Source organism: Hypanus sabinus, chromosome 8 (assembly GCF_030144855.1).
Source record: "Hypanus sabinus isolate sHypSab1 chromosome 8, sHypSab1.hap1, whole genome shotgun sequence".
In the NCBI taxonomy this organism is placed as follows: Eukaryota; Metazoa; Chordata; class Chondrichthyes; order Myliobatiformes; family Dasyatidae; genus Hypanus; species Hypanus sabinus.
The window spans coordinates 173,606,007-173,621,232 of record NC_082713.1 but is presented as its reverse complement, the minus strand read 5'-3'; the positions used below and the strand labels follow the sequence as shown (position 1 = coordinate 173,621,232).

Genomic DNA, 15,226 nt, shown 5'->3' with positions numbered 1-15,226 from the left:
AGGATGTGGAAACCAAAGAAAGGGTGCAGAGGAGATTTACAAGGAGGTTGCCTGGATTGGGGAGCATGCCTTATGAGAATAGGTTGAGTGAACTCGACCTTTTCTCCTTGGAGCAACAGAGGATGAGAAGTGACCTGATAGAGATGTACAAGATGATGAAAGGCATTGATCGTGTTCATAGTCAGAGACTTTTTCCCAGGGGTGAAATGGCTACACGAGAGGGCACAGTTTTAAGGTGCTTGGAAGCAGGTGTAGAGGAGATGTCAAGGGTAAGTTTTTTTTACGCAGAGAGTGGTGAATGCATGGAATGGGCTGCCAGTGACAGTGGTGGAAGGCAAATATGATGGGGTCTTTTAAAAGACTCCTGGATAGGTACCTGGATATTAGAAACATAGAGGGTTATGGGTAATCCTAGGTAATTTCTGAGGTAAGGACATGTTCTGCACAGCTTTGTGGGCCAAAGGGCGTGTATTGTTCTGTAGGTTTTCTATGTTTCTATGTCTTTTTCAGTTGCCTTCTGTTGGGTTTTAAAAGCTTCCCAATCCTCTCAACTTCCCACTAATTTTTGCTCTGTTATATGTCCTCACTTTAGCTTTTATGTTGGCTTTGGCTTCTCTTCTTAGCCATAGTTGTGTCACCTTGCCTTTAGAATACTTCTTCCTCTTCAGGATGTACATATCTTGTGGGTTCCAAATTGCTTCCAAAAATTCCAGCCATTGCTGCTCTGCAATCATTCAGAGTTCTTTTCCAGTCAATTCTGGCCAACTCCTCTTTCATGCTTCTATAATTCCCTTTACTCCACTGTAATATTGATACATCTAACTCTAGCTTCTCCTTCACAAATTTCAGGGTAAACTCAAATTAAGAACATTTTCCCCTCAGGATTCTTGTACCTTAAGCTCTCTAATCAGTTCTGGTTCATTTACAGAACCCGATTCAGAATAGCTGATCCCACATTGGGCTCAACCATGAGCTTTTCTTGAAAAGTCATCTCATAGACATTCTAGAAACTCCCCCACTTGGAATCCAGCATTATCCTGATTTTTCCAATCTGCCTGTATTTTGAAATTCCCCCATGACTATTATAACATTGCTGTTTTGGCATGCATTTTCTATCTCCCTTTGCAACTTGTAGACCACATCCATTCTACTGTTTGGAGGTCTGTATTTTACTTCTATCAGAGTCTTTTTACCACAGTGGTTCAAAACCTTCTGACCTTTTGTCAGCTCTTTTGAAAGATTTAATTTCATTTTTACCAACAGACTGAAGCAGCCTGCAGTGCCTCCCTGCATGTCCTTCTGATACAATGTGTGGCCTTGGACATTAAGCTCCCAGCTATAATCTTTCAGCCATGATTCAGTGATGCCTACAACATCATACCTGCTAATCTGCAACTGTGCTGCAAGTTCATCTACCTTATTCCGTATACTGCACACAGTCAGATACAACACCTTCAGACCTGTATTCACCCTTTTTCAATTTTGTTGCACTTGGCTCAATCTTTTGATTTCTAACTCTGTCTGAGGTCTCACCACCATTTGCCTTCGCAACCTCTCCACTAACTGCTCTGGCATTCTAGTTACCATCGCCCTGCAATTCTAATTTAAACCCCATCGTGCAGCATTAACAAACCTTCGCACTAGAATATTAATCTCCTACAGTTCAGGTGCAAACCGTCCCTTCTGTACAGGTCCCACCTTTGCTGGAAGAGAGCCCAATAATCCAAAAATCTTATACCCTCCCTCCTACACCAACTCCTTGGCCACATATTAAACTGTATAATCTTCCTAATTCTAGCCTCACTAGCACGTGGCATGGGTAGCCACAACCCTGGAAGTCCTGCCCTTTATCTAACTTCCTGAGCTCCACATGAAAGTCTAACAGATTCTAGATGATCACACCTAAAGAGTTCTCCAGTGGGATCCCATGGATTTGATTGTCAGGATGATATCCACTTTCCTAAAGAAACCCAGACTGGCAACAGACATATGCCAGACACTTCTGCCTCAGGCACCGGTAACGTCAAGACTTTATGGGCTCACTAAGATACACAAGGAGGGTCCTCCCCGAGGCCTATCATCAGTGGGATAGATTCTCCAACTTACTACCTTGCTAAGCATTTAATGACCATGCTGTCTCCCTTTGTTGGGTGCTGTGATCATCACATCACAAAATTTGATCAACTTTGGTAAAATTATAACTAGCATCCAGCTGACCCCGAAGACATAATGGTAAGTTTCAACTTGGTGATCCTGTTCATGAGAGTTCCCATTAAGGACAGCTTAGTCCTCCTGTGGTCAGGGTTTGACAAGGGTACCATTGATCTCTTTGAACACACCCTTACATCGACAACCTTCCCCTATAGAGGTACCAACTAGAGAAGAGGCAGTGTTGGATCTCCTGTTAGGGAATGAGATAGATCAGGTAACAGAGGTATGTGTTAGGGAGCACTGGGTTCAGTGATCACAATGCCAGTAGTTTCAATATAATTATGGAGAAGGATAGGACTGGACCCAGGGTTGAGATTTTTGATTGGAGAAAGGCTAACGTTGAGGAGATGCGAAAGGATTTAGAAGGAGAGGATTGGGACAATTTGTTTTATGGGAAGGATGTAATAGAGAAATGGAGGTTATTTAAAGGTGAAATTTTGAGGGTACAGAATCTTTATGTTTCTGTTAGGTTGAAAGGAAAGGTTAAAAGTTTGAGAGAGCCATGGTTTTCAAGGGATATTGGAAACTTGGTTCGGCAAAAGAGGGAGATCTACAATAAATATAGGCAGCATGGAGTAAATGAGGTGCTCGAGGAATATAAAGAATGTAAAAAGAATCTTAAGAAAGAAATTAAAAGAGCTAAAAGAAGATATGAGGTTACTTTGGCAAGTAAAGTGAAAATAAATCCAAAGGGTTTCTACAGTTATATTAATAACAAAAGGATAGTGAGGGACAAAATTGGTCCCTTAGAGAATCAGAGTGGACAGCTATGTGCAGAGCCAATAGAGATGGGGGAGATTTTGAACAATTTCTTTTCTTTGGTGTTCACTAAGAAGAAGGATATTGAATTGTGTAAGGTAGGAAACAAGTAGGGTAGTTATGGAAACTATGACAATTAAGAGGAAGTACTGGCGCTTTTAAAAAACATAAAAGTGGATAAGTCTCCGGGTCTTGACAGGGATATTCCCTCAGACCTTGAGGGAAGTTAGTGTAGAAATAACAGGGGCTCTGTCAGAAATATTTCAAATGTCTTTAGAGACGGGGATGATGCCGGAGGATTGGCGTATTGTTCATGTGGTTCCATTGTTTAAAAAGGGTTCTAAGAGTAAATCTAGCTGTTATCGGCCTGTAAGTTTGACGTCAGTGGTGGATAAATACATGGAAAGTATTCTTAGAGATGGTATATATAATTTTCTGGATAGACAGGGTCTGATTAGGAACAGTCAACATGGATTTGTGCAAGGAAGGTCATGTTTGACAAATCTTATTGAATTTTTTGAAGAGGTTACTAGGAAAGTTACGAGGGTAAAGCAGTGGATGTTGTCTATCTGGACTTCAGTAAGGCCTTTGACAAGGTTCCACACAGAAGGTTAGTTAGGAAGGTTCAATTGTTAGGTATTAATATTGAAGTAGTAAAATGGATTCAACAGTGGCTGGATGGGAGATGCCAGAGAGTAGTGGTGGATAACTGTTTGTCAGGTTGGAGGCCGGTGACTAGTGGTGTGCCTCAGGGATCTCTACTTGGTCCAATGTTGTTTGTCATATACATTAATGATCTGGATGATGGGGTGGTAAATTGGATTAGTAAGTATGCAGATGATACTAAGATAGGTGGCATAGATAATGAAGTAGGTTTTCAAAGGTTGCAGAGAGATTTAGGCCAGTTAGAAGAGTGGGCTTAAAGATGGCAGATGGAGTTTAATGCTGATAAGTGTGAGGTGCTACATTTTGGCAGGACTAATCAAAATAGGACATACATGGTAAATGGTAGGGCATTGAGGAATGCAGTTGAACTGAGTGATCTAGAAAAAATGGTGCATAGTTCCCTGAAGGTGGAATCTCATGTGGATAGGGTGGTGAAGAAAGATTTTGGTATGCTGGCCTTTATAAATCAGAGCATTGAGTATAGGAGTTGGGATGTAATGTTAAAATTGTACGAGGCATTGGTGAGGCCAAATTTGGAGTATTGTGTACATTTCTGGTCACCAAATTATAGGAAAGATGTCAACAAAATTGAGAGAGTACAGAGGAGATTTCCTAGAATGTTACCTGGGTTTCAGCACCTAAGTTACAGTGAAAGGTTGAACAAGTTAGGTCTTTATTCTTTGGAGTGTAGAAGGTTGAGGAGGGACTTGATAGAGGTATTTAAAATTATGAGGGGGATAGATAGAGTTAACATGAATAAGCTTTTTCCATTGAGAGTAGGGAAGATTCAAACAAGAGGACATAAGTTGAGAGTTAAGGGTCAAAAGTTTAGGGGTAACACGAGGGGGAATTTCTTTCCTCAGAGAGTGGTAACTGTGTGGAATGAGCTTACAGTAGAAGTGGTAGAGGCAGGTTCGATTTTGTCATTTAAAAAAAATTGGATAGGTATATGGACAGGAAAGGAATGGTGGGTTATGGGCTGAACGCAGGTAGGTGGGACTAGGTGAGAGTAAGTGTTCGGCATGGACTAGAAGGGCTGAGATGGCCTGTTTCTGTGCTGTAATTGTTATATGGTTAGAAGGGGAACTACTATGAACAAATAGATGGACTGGCCATGGGATGATTATGTTAGTGGCTATTGCTAATTTCTGTACGGAGGACTGAGGAGAGGGCTCTGAGTTCATTGTCCTTATGCCCCAGATGATCCTTCAGATATGTCAATGACACATTCGTAGTGTGGCCTCATGGACTCCAGGCACTCCAACGGTTTCATGACCATCTGAACAGTGTCCATCCAAACATTCAATTTATGGTGGTGACAGAAAAAATGGTTGCCTCCCATTCCTGGACATTCTAATATGACGGAAATTGGATGGTAGCCTTGGACACGGTCGTCTATCAGAAACCCACTCACACAGATTTATACCTCAACAATAACAGCCACCATCATGCCTCCCAACGTAGAGCAGTTCTTTCTACTTTGATTAACCACGCAAAGACTATTTTGGACAAGGAGAGTCTCCTCGGGGAAATAAGACAATTACACACAACGTTCCTACAGAATAGCTACAGGGTGAAGGAAATGAACCAGTCCCTTAAAAGGGCCAATGGAAAAACCAGGAAACCTAATAATGAGGAGAAATTTGTCACTATTGCCGGTCTTCCCTATATTTCCATGGTTTCTGGAACGATCCTGAAGAAATACCTGATTAATACTATCCACAAACCTTTCTGAAAGCTCAAGTCAAAGCTTATGTGGGTCGGAGGTGACCTGGGACTCAGGTCGGCTGGTGATTACAGGATTCTCTGTGAATGCAGAGCAGTGTCTATCAGTCAGATGGATGCACAGTGGAAACTCGCATCAGGAGCACAGGAGGTGTATCTGTTTGGGTTACCTGAAGAAATCAGTGGTAGCAGAACATCGCATTTGCATTGGCTATAGGATTGACAACAACAGCACAAACCTACTGTGCAACACCAATGGCTTTTGGGACCGCCTGGTAAAGGAAGCCAATGAAATAAATCCAGAGGGAAAGAATTTTAACAAAGACGATGGTCTTGCTCTAAGTAAGAACTGGAATTCGATTGTAAACAAGGCAGAAGAGCAGAAAACTGATTGGATGAGGACTAACCAATCAGGAATGACATGCCCAGGCATAATCCCTGAAGAAGATGCCAGAGTTTGTCATCAAAATGTTGGTTACAATCAATATTTTTACCCGTCTAGAAGCCCGAGAAGAATTTATTCATTCCTGAACTCACTGTATAGAACCTCACCACTTATTCTACCCATGCACATGGGTAATGACCTCTGATTGTTCTCTCTCCCACTTAAGAAGGACTCTATCTGAGATGTCTCAGACCCTGGCACCTGGGATGCAGCATACCATCCAGGAATCTCGTTCTCACCCAGAGCCTCCTGTCTGTTCCTCTAAATATCACCACAACATGCTTTTTATACCCCTTCCCTTCAAGGTCACTGAGCCAGACTCTGGTACAGAGACCTGACCACTTTCTTCTGCTAAATCAGCCCAATAGTATTCAAAGTGATAGACCTATTGTTGAGGGGCTGACCACAGGGGCACTCTGCACTGGCTCCTTACCCCCTTTCCCCTCCCTGACTGTGATCCAGCTTCCTGTGTCCCGCACCTTGGGTGTAAATACCTCTCTACATGTCATATCTATCACCCTATCAGCCTCCCAAATAATCTGGAGTTCATTCAGTTCTTTAATGCAGATTGTTAGAAGATGCAGCTTCTTCTTAGGAAATTCAATGAATTATGGACCTGGATTCCTAGATTCCTTTGTTCTACCACACTCCTCAGTGCCCGACCATTCACTGTGTAAGACCTACCCTGGTTGACACTACCGAAGTGCAATACCTTGCACTTGTCTGTAATAAATTTCATCTTCTATTTTCTCAGCTGGTTTAGATCTCTCTGTAAGCCATGATTTCCTTCCTTACTGTCCACTGCACCACCAATCTTGATGTCATCTGTAAATTTACTGATCCAGTTAACCATATTATCATCCAGATCATTGATAAGAGTCACAAGCAACAGTGGACTCAGTACCAATCCCTGTGGCACACCACTAGTCATAGGCCTCCAGTCAGCTAGACAACCATCTACTGCATTATTTCAATCTTATTTATATCTTTCCTGTAGTAGGTGACCAAAATTGCACACAATACTCCAAATTTGCCTCAGCAACATCTTATACAACTTCAACATAACATCCAATCTCCTGTACTCAATACATTGATTTATGAAGGCCAATGTGCCAGAAGCTTTCTTTATGACCCTACTACCACTTTCAATGGATTATAGACGTGTATTCCCAGATCCCTCTTCTACTGCAATCCTCAGTGTCCTACCACTCACTGTTGGAAGGGTAGGTGAGGTGAAGTGTGAGGGTTGGGAGGGGGAGGACTGAACTTAATCCAAATCCCTGCCACTCAGTCTGGTAAAGCAAGCAGGTCCCCACCGTAAAATAGAGAATTTTTTTTTTTTGGAATTTATTTTTTATATTGAAGTTCATCATCAAACAAACATTTCCATAAGATGAATTTCAGACATTGTACATATATATCATATAATCATATATGTCACAAATCTCCACATAGTAATGACCAAGTGCTGTGCCGATGTGAGAAGAACCCTGTGCAGGATCAACCCACGGAAGGCTGCTGGACCAGACAACATCCCTGGTAGAGTGCTCAGAGGATGTACAGACCAGCTAGCAGATGTTCTCACCGACATCTTCAACATCTCCCTGAGCAGCGCCACCGTTCCAACGTGCTTTATGGCCACCACCATCATCCCCATGCCAAAGAAGTCTTCAATGTCCTGCCTAAATGACTACTGTCCCATTGCACTTACATCCATCATCATGAAGTGTTTCGAGAGGCTTGTCGTGAGGCATATCAAAACCCTGCTGCCCCCTCACTGGACCCCCTGCAGTTTGCGTACCGTCCCAACTGCTCAACAGATGATGCCATTGCCACTACCCTCTACCTGGACAAAAAAGACACATACGTTCAGATGCTGTTCATAGACTTCAGTTCAGCATTCAACACAATCATCTCTCAGAAACTGATTGGAAAGCTGAGCCTACTGGGCCTGAACACCTCCCTCTGCAACCGGATCCTCGACTTCCTGACTGGGGGACCTCAGTCAGTCGGGATCAGGAGCAGCATCTCCAACACCATCACACTGAGCACAGGGGCCCCCCAGGGCTGTGTGCTCAGTCCACTGCTGTTCACTCTGCTGACCCACAACTGTGCTGCAACACACAGCTCGAACCATATCAACAAGTTCGCCGATGACACAACCGTGGTGGGTCTCCTCAGCGAGAACGATGAGTCAGTTTACAGAGAGGAGGTGCAGCGACTAATGGACTGGTGCAGAGCTAACAACCTGTCTGTTAATGTGAACAAAACAAGGAGATGGTTGTTGACTTCAGGAGGGCACAGAGCGACCACTCCCCACTGAACATCGACGGCTCCTCGGTAGAGATCATAAAGAGTACCAAATTTCTTGGTGTTCACCTGACGGAGAATCTCACCTGGTCCCTCAACCTGGTCCTTCTTTGCTCCATAGCAAAGAAAGCCCAGCAGAGTCTCTACTTTGTGCGAAGGCTGAGGAAAGTCCATCTCCCACCCCCCATCCTCATCACATTCTACAGGGGTTGTATTGAGAGCATCCTGAGCAGCTGCATCACTGCCTGGTTCGGAAATTGCACCATCTCGGATCGCAAGACCCTGCAGCGGATAGTGAGGTCAGCTGAGAAGATCACCGGGGTCTCTCTTCCCGCCATCACGGACATTTACACTACACGCTGCATCCACAAAGGAAACAGCATTATGAAGGACCCCGTGCACCCCTCATACAATCTCTTCTCCCTCCTGACATCTGGGAAAAGGCTCCGAAGCATTCAGGCTCTCATGACCAGACTATGTAATAGTTTCTTCCCCTAAGCTATCAGATTTCTCAATACCCAAAGCCTGGACTGACACCTTGCCCTACTGTCCTGTTTATTATTTATTGTAATGCCTGCACTGTTTTTGTGCACTTTATGCAGTCCAGTGTAGGTCTGTAGTCTAGTGTAGCTTTCTCTGTTTTTTTTAATTAATTAGTTCAGTCTAGTTTTTTGTACTGTGTCATGTAACACCATGGTCCTGAAAAATGTTGTCTCATTTTTACTATGCACTGTACCAGCAGTTATGGTCAAAATGGCAATAAAAGTTGACTTGACATGACTTGACATGACTTGACTTGATCTGAGGTAGACACTTATAGAAAAGAGTGGAGAGGAAAAAACAAGCAAAAGGAAAAAAGTGTTAACAAGTAGGGAGTGTTTTTTTTTACAACATATTCATTGATTTGTGAGAATAAAATCAGGCCTATGAGGCATTATGTAGTTAAACAATTTTTCCCAGTATGAATCAAATTGTTCCAGCTTATGATTAACAGATGCTGTTATCTTCTCCATTTTGTAAATGTCCATTGTAGTTTCCATCCATGTATTTAAAGTTGGGCTCTCCTGTGATAACCATTTCCTAGTAAGAGTCTTTTTACCAGCCACCAACAGTATATTCATTAAATATTTATCTTTTCAACTATTCTTGAGGTATATATCAAAAATATATGGTCTTAGTCTCTAAGGGTATTTCACATTTAAAGATATCTTGTAGGGCATTGTGTATCCCCCTCCAATAGTCTTTGATAACAGGGCAGTCCCAAAAAATATAATAATGATTTGCATTTTGATTTCCACAATCTCTCCAGCAAACAGGGAGGTTACTATCATAATGGGATTTCTGAGAGGGTGTAATAAAATATATTTTCAAGTTTTTCCATCCAAACTCCTCCATTTCTGTGAACTGGTACACTTCCATTGATACCTCCATATTATTGTCCATTCTTCCTCAGATATAATTATACCTCCTTCCTTCTCCCACTTTGTTTTAATGTATGAAGTCGAAATGCTTGAAATGATTCTACTACCGTTATCTGAATTATATGCTTTTCTAAATAACTCTATCAAGCATGTACTTGCCTTGGTTACATTTTTAAGCGTCTTATTAACATATTGTCGCATCTGTAAATGCCGATAAAAAATCTTGTTTTTCTAATAAGTGTTTCTCTTTAAGCATTTCAAAACTGAACAGTGTTCTTTCTTTCATTATGTTGCAAAGAACTGTTATTCCTTTAGCTGTCCAGTCCTTAAATCTAGCATCCAATTTATTTGGTGTAAAATCCAAGTCATATGCACACAATTTAAGAATTGCAATATCTCCCTCCAGATTATATTCTTTTATAGTAGTTTTCCAAATTTTAAGAGTCAATTTCATCCATGGGTTATCAATAGTATTTATGTACCTTTGCAGATTGTTATCAGCCAAAATTGCTTGTATGGGGATGGGAAGTACCCGCTCCTCAATGTTTTTCCATTGAGCGTCATATGATGGGTTGCACCAACATATCACAGCTTTCAACTGTGCTGCAAAATAATAATCTCTAAGAGCAGGTAGGCCCCCTTTTCCTTTGCTAATTGCAAAGTTTTGAGATGAACTCTAGGCATTTTACCCTGCCAAATATGCCTTGATAACATCTTGTTCCATTCATTGAATTGATTTTGATTAATCTCTGTTGGTAGGGTCTGAAAGAGATATAGCAGTCTAGGCAGTATATTCATTTTAATAGACTCAATCCTTGAACTGACTGAGAAAAGGAATCAGGTTCCATCTTGCCACATCTTCCTTAATGTTTTCATATAAAGGCTGATAATTACAGTCTGATAATTTTGCCAAATCTTTTGGCATAATGATACCCAAATATTTGAAAGACTCTGTTTGCCATGCCCAGGGATATCTACTTTCAATTTCTCTTGGTTGGCTATAGTAATGTGAAAGTAATTGGGTTTTATCTATGTTTATCTTGTATCCTAATAATTGACCATATTGTTCAAAGGATTACATCAATTTAGGTAAAGAGTATGTTGGTTGCCTTAGATAGATCAAAATGTCATCTGCTTAACAAGCCAATCTATGTTCTGTCCCTTTAATAGTAGTTCCCTTGATATCTTCATTTTGTCTGATGTATTGAGCTAATGGTTCCAGATATAATGTGAAGTATAGCGGTGACCATTCACAACCCTGCCTCATGCCCCTTTCTAGGGTAAGACTATTTGATAAATATCCATTGATTTTAATCCTAACAGTAGGGTTGTCATATAGTGTCCGTATAGTTTTAATAATTGTGTCTTGGAAACCAAATCTATGCAAAACTCTATAAAGAAAATTCCAATTAACTGAATCAAATGCCTTTTCAGCATCAACGCTTATCACTATTGCTTCGATTTTATTTTTTTGTATGTGATCCATAATGTGAAGGGTCCTTTGTATATTGTCTTGTGTTTAGTGTTGTCATATAAAACCTGTCTGATCGTCACGTATCAGTATGGGTAGAAACTCCTCTAATCGTTTGGCCATGATGGAGGTAAATAATCTACAATCTACATTAAGAACGGATATTGATCTAAATGACCCACATTCCATTTTATCCTTGCCTTCTTTCGATATAGCTGAGATTATTACTTCCTTCCAACTGGGTGGCATTTGTGCCTTTTTTAGAGCCCAGTTCAGTGTGGGGAGTAAAACAGAAATTAACTCATTTTTAAATTCTTTGTACCACTCTGCCGTATACCCATCTGATCCTGGTGACTTGCTTAATTTAAGACTACTAATTGCAGCTTTTAATTCAACTTCAGTTATGTCAGCAGTCATCATTCTATTTTGTTCTTCGCTTAAAGTGGGTAACTCTAGAGAATTCAAGGTGTCAATTTAGGTTATGCATCCCCCTGGAACTTTGGAATATAGAGTTTTATAAAACACTTCAAAAGCTTCTTGAATTTCACTTAGCTTATTTTTTTAATCATTTTTAGTTCTTGGGTCCCTAATTTTATGAATTGTATTTTCTGCTATCTTTTTTTCAGTTTCCACGCCAGTGTTTTCATAGACTTCGATCCACTTTCATAATGTTTCTGTTTCAGAAACATTAAATTTTTCCTGATTTCTTGAGTAGCCAAACTATTAATTTCATTCCTAATTTTTTAAATTTCCCTTAATGTATCCTGTGCCAAATTCAATTTGTGTTTTTCTCTAGTTCTTTCAGTCTATTTTGTAATTCCTCTAATGTTTTATTCCTTATTTTTTTCTCATATGAAGATATCGCTATAATTCTCCCTCTTAAGACCGCCTTCAGAGTATCCCATAAAATGGGAGATGAAACCTCTCCATTATCATTAAATTCTAAGTAGAGACCAATTTCTTTTTAAATTTGTTCCTTAAAGTACAGATCATTGAGTAGACTTGAATTTAGTTTCCAAATAGTATTATTTGGTTGTAGGTCAAAATCAACAGATAAATATATAGGTGCATGGTCACTTACATCTATTGTCCCAATTCCACAGGTGTTTATTTTGTCTTTGTCTTTTCCAAATGTTATGAAATAGTCTATTCTTGTATATACAGAATGGGGAGCAGAATAATGAGTGTAATCCCTTCTGTCGGGGAAAAGGTCCTTCCATATATCAATTAGAAAAACATCCTCAAAAACTGTATTAACTTTCTTATGTAAGGATTTTGTTTCATAGGTTTTTCTATTGGAAGAGTCTAAGTTTGGTTGTAATTGATCTACTCCCTGAGCAAATAAGAACCAAGAAACACAAATAATAACAAAAATGGCAACGAATGTGTGATTCCAAGGCTGAGGTCTCTGGTAGATGACCCTGCGTTGAGCTAGAGGAAATGTCTAGCTGTGGGGGATAACCCCTCCTATTTGTTAGTTGAGGGCCCCCATTGCAGTATTCATAAAAGTCAGTGAGCAAATCCATTACACAGAAAAGATTTTCCTGTGTACTATATATATACACACACACACATACATACATATATGCACACACATATATATATATATATATATATATATATATATATATATATATTCTCATTTTGGAGAGGAAAATGAAGTGAGCGAATAAAGAATACCAACTAAGTAATGTAAAATCCACATTATAATAAGTATTTCTCGAGATAGGTATATCACTGTCTACTTTTGCTTCAGTTTAGCTTCTCAAAATTTTTAAAGTTAGCCAAACCTTATGGCTGTTCTGGAGGGGGTGAGGGCTGTCTTTGGAAAACTCACAGTCTCTTCCTGATATACTTCTCTCAGCCTCCTCCCGTCTCCTGCCTTCTCGATTCTCGCATTATTTCCCAAGCGGAGCAGGGTAATTCCTCTGCCAGGCTTTCCCTCAGTTTGATCACGCTGACAGGCAACCCTCTGGCCTTCATGTCTGTAGTCGCCTCTTCCACTGTCTGATACAGTTGGATCCCATCTTGATAAAACACTCGAAGTTTAGCAGGGTACGGATTTTGAAATCTAATCCTTTCTTGTTTTAGTATTCACTTTACTTAAGAGTATTCTTTACGTTTCTGCAGGACCGTGGTGGGGGGGGGGGGTAATCTTGGTCAAAACATATTAATTTATCATCTAAAAACACCCTCTTCTTACCCCAGGCCCTTCGTAGAATCTCCGCCTTGGTACTGTATCAAAGGAATTTAATTATTATTGAGTGTGGCTTATCTGCTCTATCTCAGGTAGGCTTCAGGACGAGCGCACGACTCTCTCAATTTCCAGCTCCATAGCCGGGGGAAGCTCCAGTGCATCCTGCAGCAATTTTCCGACAAACTCTGCCATGGACAAACCCTCCACTCCTTCGGGAACGTTGTATATTCTGATATTTTTCTGCCGTGATCTTCTCTCCAGGTCAAGCAGTTTATCTTCTTCTTGATTTAATATTTTTATCATCTTACTTAGTATCCATTCCATGCTTTGAATGTGATCTTCCACCTTCTCAATTCGAGTCTCTGCCACCGCTATTTTTTGATTGACGTTGGTGAGCTCTGACTTAATATCATGTAGCTGCTGTTTTATATCTTTCTGGAACTCCCGTATCTCTTTCAAAATTTCGATCATATTTGCCGCTTCGCCTAAACGAGGCCCAGCAGCTGCCTCGCTAGCACACAGTCGGGTAGGAGAGCCGCTCGCTGCACTCCTCTCGGCCGCAAGCTCTGCTGTGTCGCTTTTTAAATTTACATTCTTTTTCCACATTCTTGCCCCTCTTATCAGTTCAAATAATTTCGAAAAATATTATATTTGATGGGTTAATGGGGCTTAGTACGCATTTTTCCGGAGGAGCTAGTGACTTAAGCTGCCATTCTCGACGATGATGTCACTGGAACCTCAAAATAGAGAATTCTGTCATCATTTTGAGCCTGAATTGCATGTGTATTGTACTGACCACACTAGCCACTAATGATCCTGCCACTGACTTTGGGCTTGCTTGCTGACATCCGCTCTGTGAACTTTCTTCCAATCCTGTGTGTTACCTGTGGAAACTGCAGATCATTCCCCACTGTTCCCCTGCATTACCCCTGCCACTCACCCACTAACTGATGAGTGTGCCATACTCATGTAAGTATCCTGTGTGAGTGCTTCATGATCTGTGCGTGGATATTTCTAAGGGACCCTTGTTCACTTTGGTCGGTGCCTCTAACCTCCCTGTTGCAAACATTCCCTTCCCAAACCTCACTCTGCCCACAATACCATAAACAAGTTGCTGCTGATGCTGGAATTCTGAAGCAAAACCAAAGTGCAGGAAACACTGTGAAATTGCTCTTTTCAAGAACATCACAAACTCCAGCCCCCCCCCCCCCACCTCTACTGATACTCCTGCCTCTCCCCCATCTCCCACCACTCCACATCTGCACCTGCTTCTCGCTTGTACCCTCTTTATCCTCTGTACCCCTAACCCCGCCATCTTCACCAACTCACAATAACCCTCTTTCATTCCCTGCCCCACACCCACCCACATCATCCCACCTTCCCCTTACTCTCTGTCCCCAGTCTGCTCCCTACATCTCCCCGAGGGACCTGTGATTAATCAGTGTTGTCTGACTGTTTGCTGTTGAGGAGAGTGTCTGCTGTTTCCTTCAAAATTCAAAGTAAATTTATTATCAAAGTACGCACAATATATACACCTTATGCTACACTGATTCATTTTCTTGCAGGCATTCATGGTAAGTAGAAACAAATACAATAGAATCGATGCAAAACTACACAACAGAGATGAACAAACAACCAGTGTGCAAAAGACAACGAACTGTGAAAGTATAAAAAGAGAATAATAATAATAAAAAATAAGCAATAAATATCGAGAACATGAGATTAATCCTTAAAAGTGAGTCCACAGGGTGTGAAATTAGTTCAGCGTTGAGCTGGTGAAGTTATCCCCTCTGGTTCAGGAGCCTGATGGTTGAGAGGTAATAACTGTTCTTGAACCTGGAGATGTGAGTCCTGAGCGTAGCCTGACTGGTGGGAGTCCTTGATAATGGATGTTGCTTTCCTGTGACAGCCCTCCTTATAAATGTGTTAAATGGTGGGGAAGTCATCACCCATGATGGACTGGGCTACATTCACCACTTTGACCTTCTGCTGATGGGCAACACTTACACTTGCTGATTGGA

General features: G+C 41.1%; 1 protein-coding gene across 1 annotated transcript in view; it reads left to right on the top strand.

Moving 5' to 3' along the window:
* Positions 1 to 15,226, top strand: part of tspan11 (tetraspanin 11) — an 82,615-nt gene that overhangs the window by 63,577 nt on the left and 3,812 nt on the right. The window lies entirely within an intron of this gene.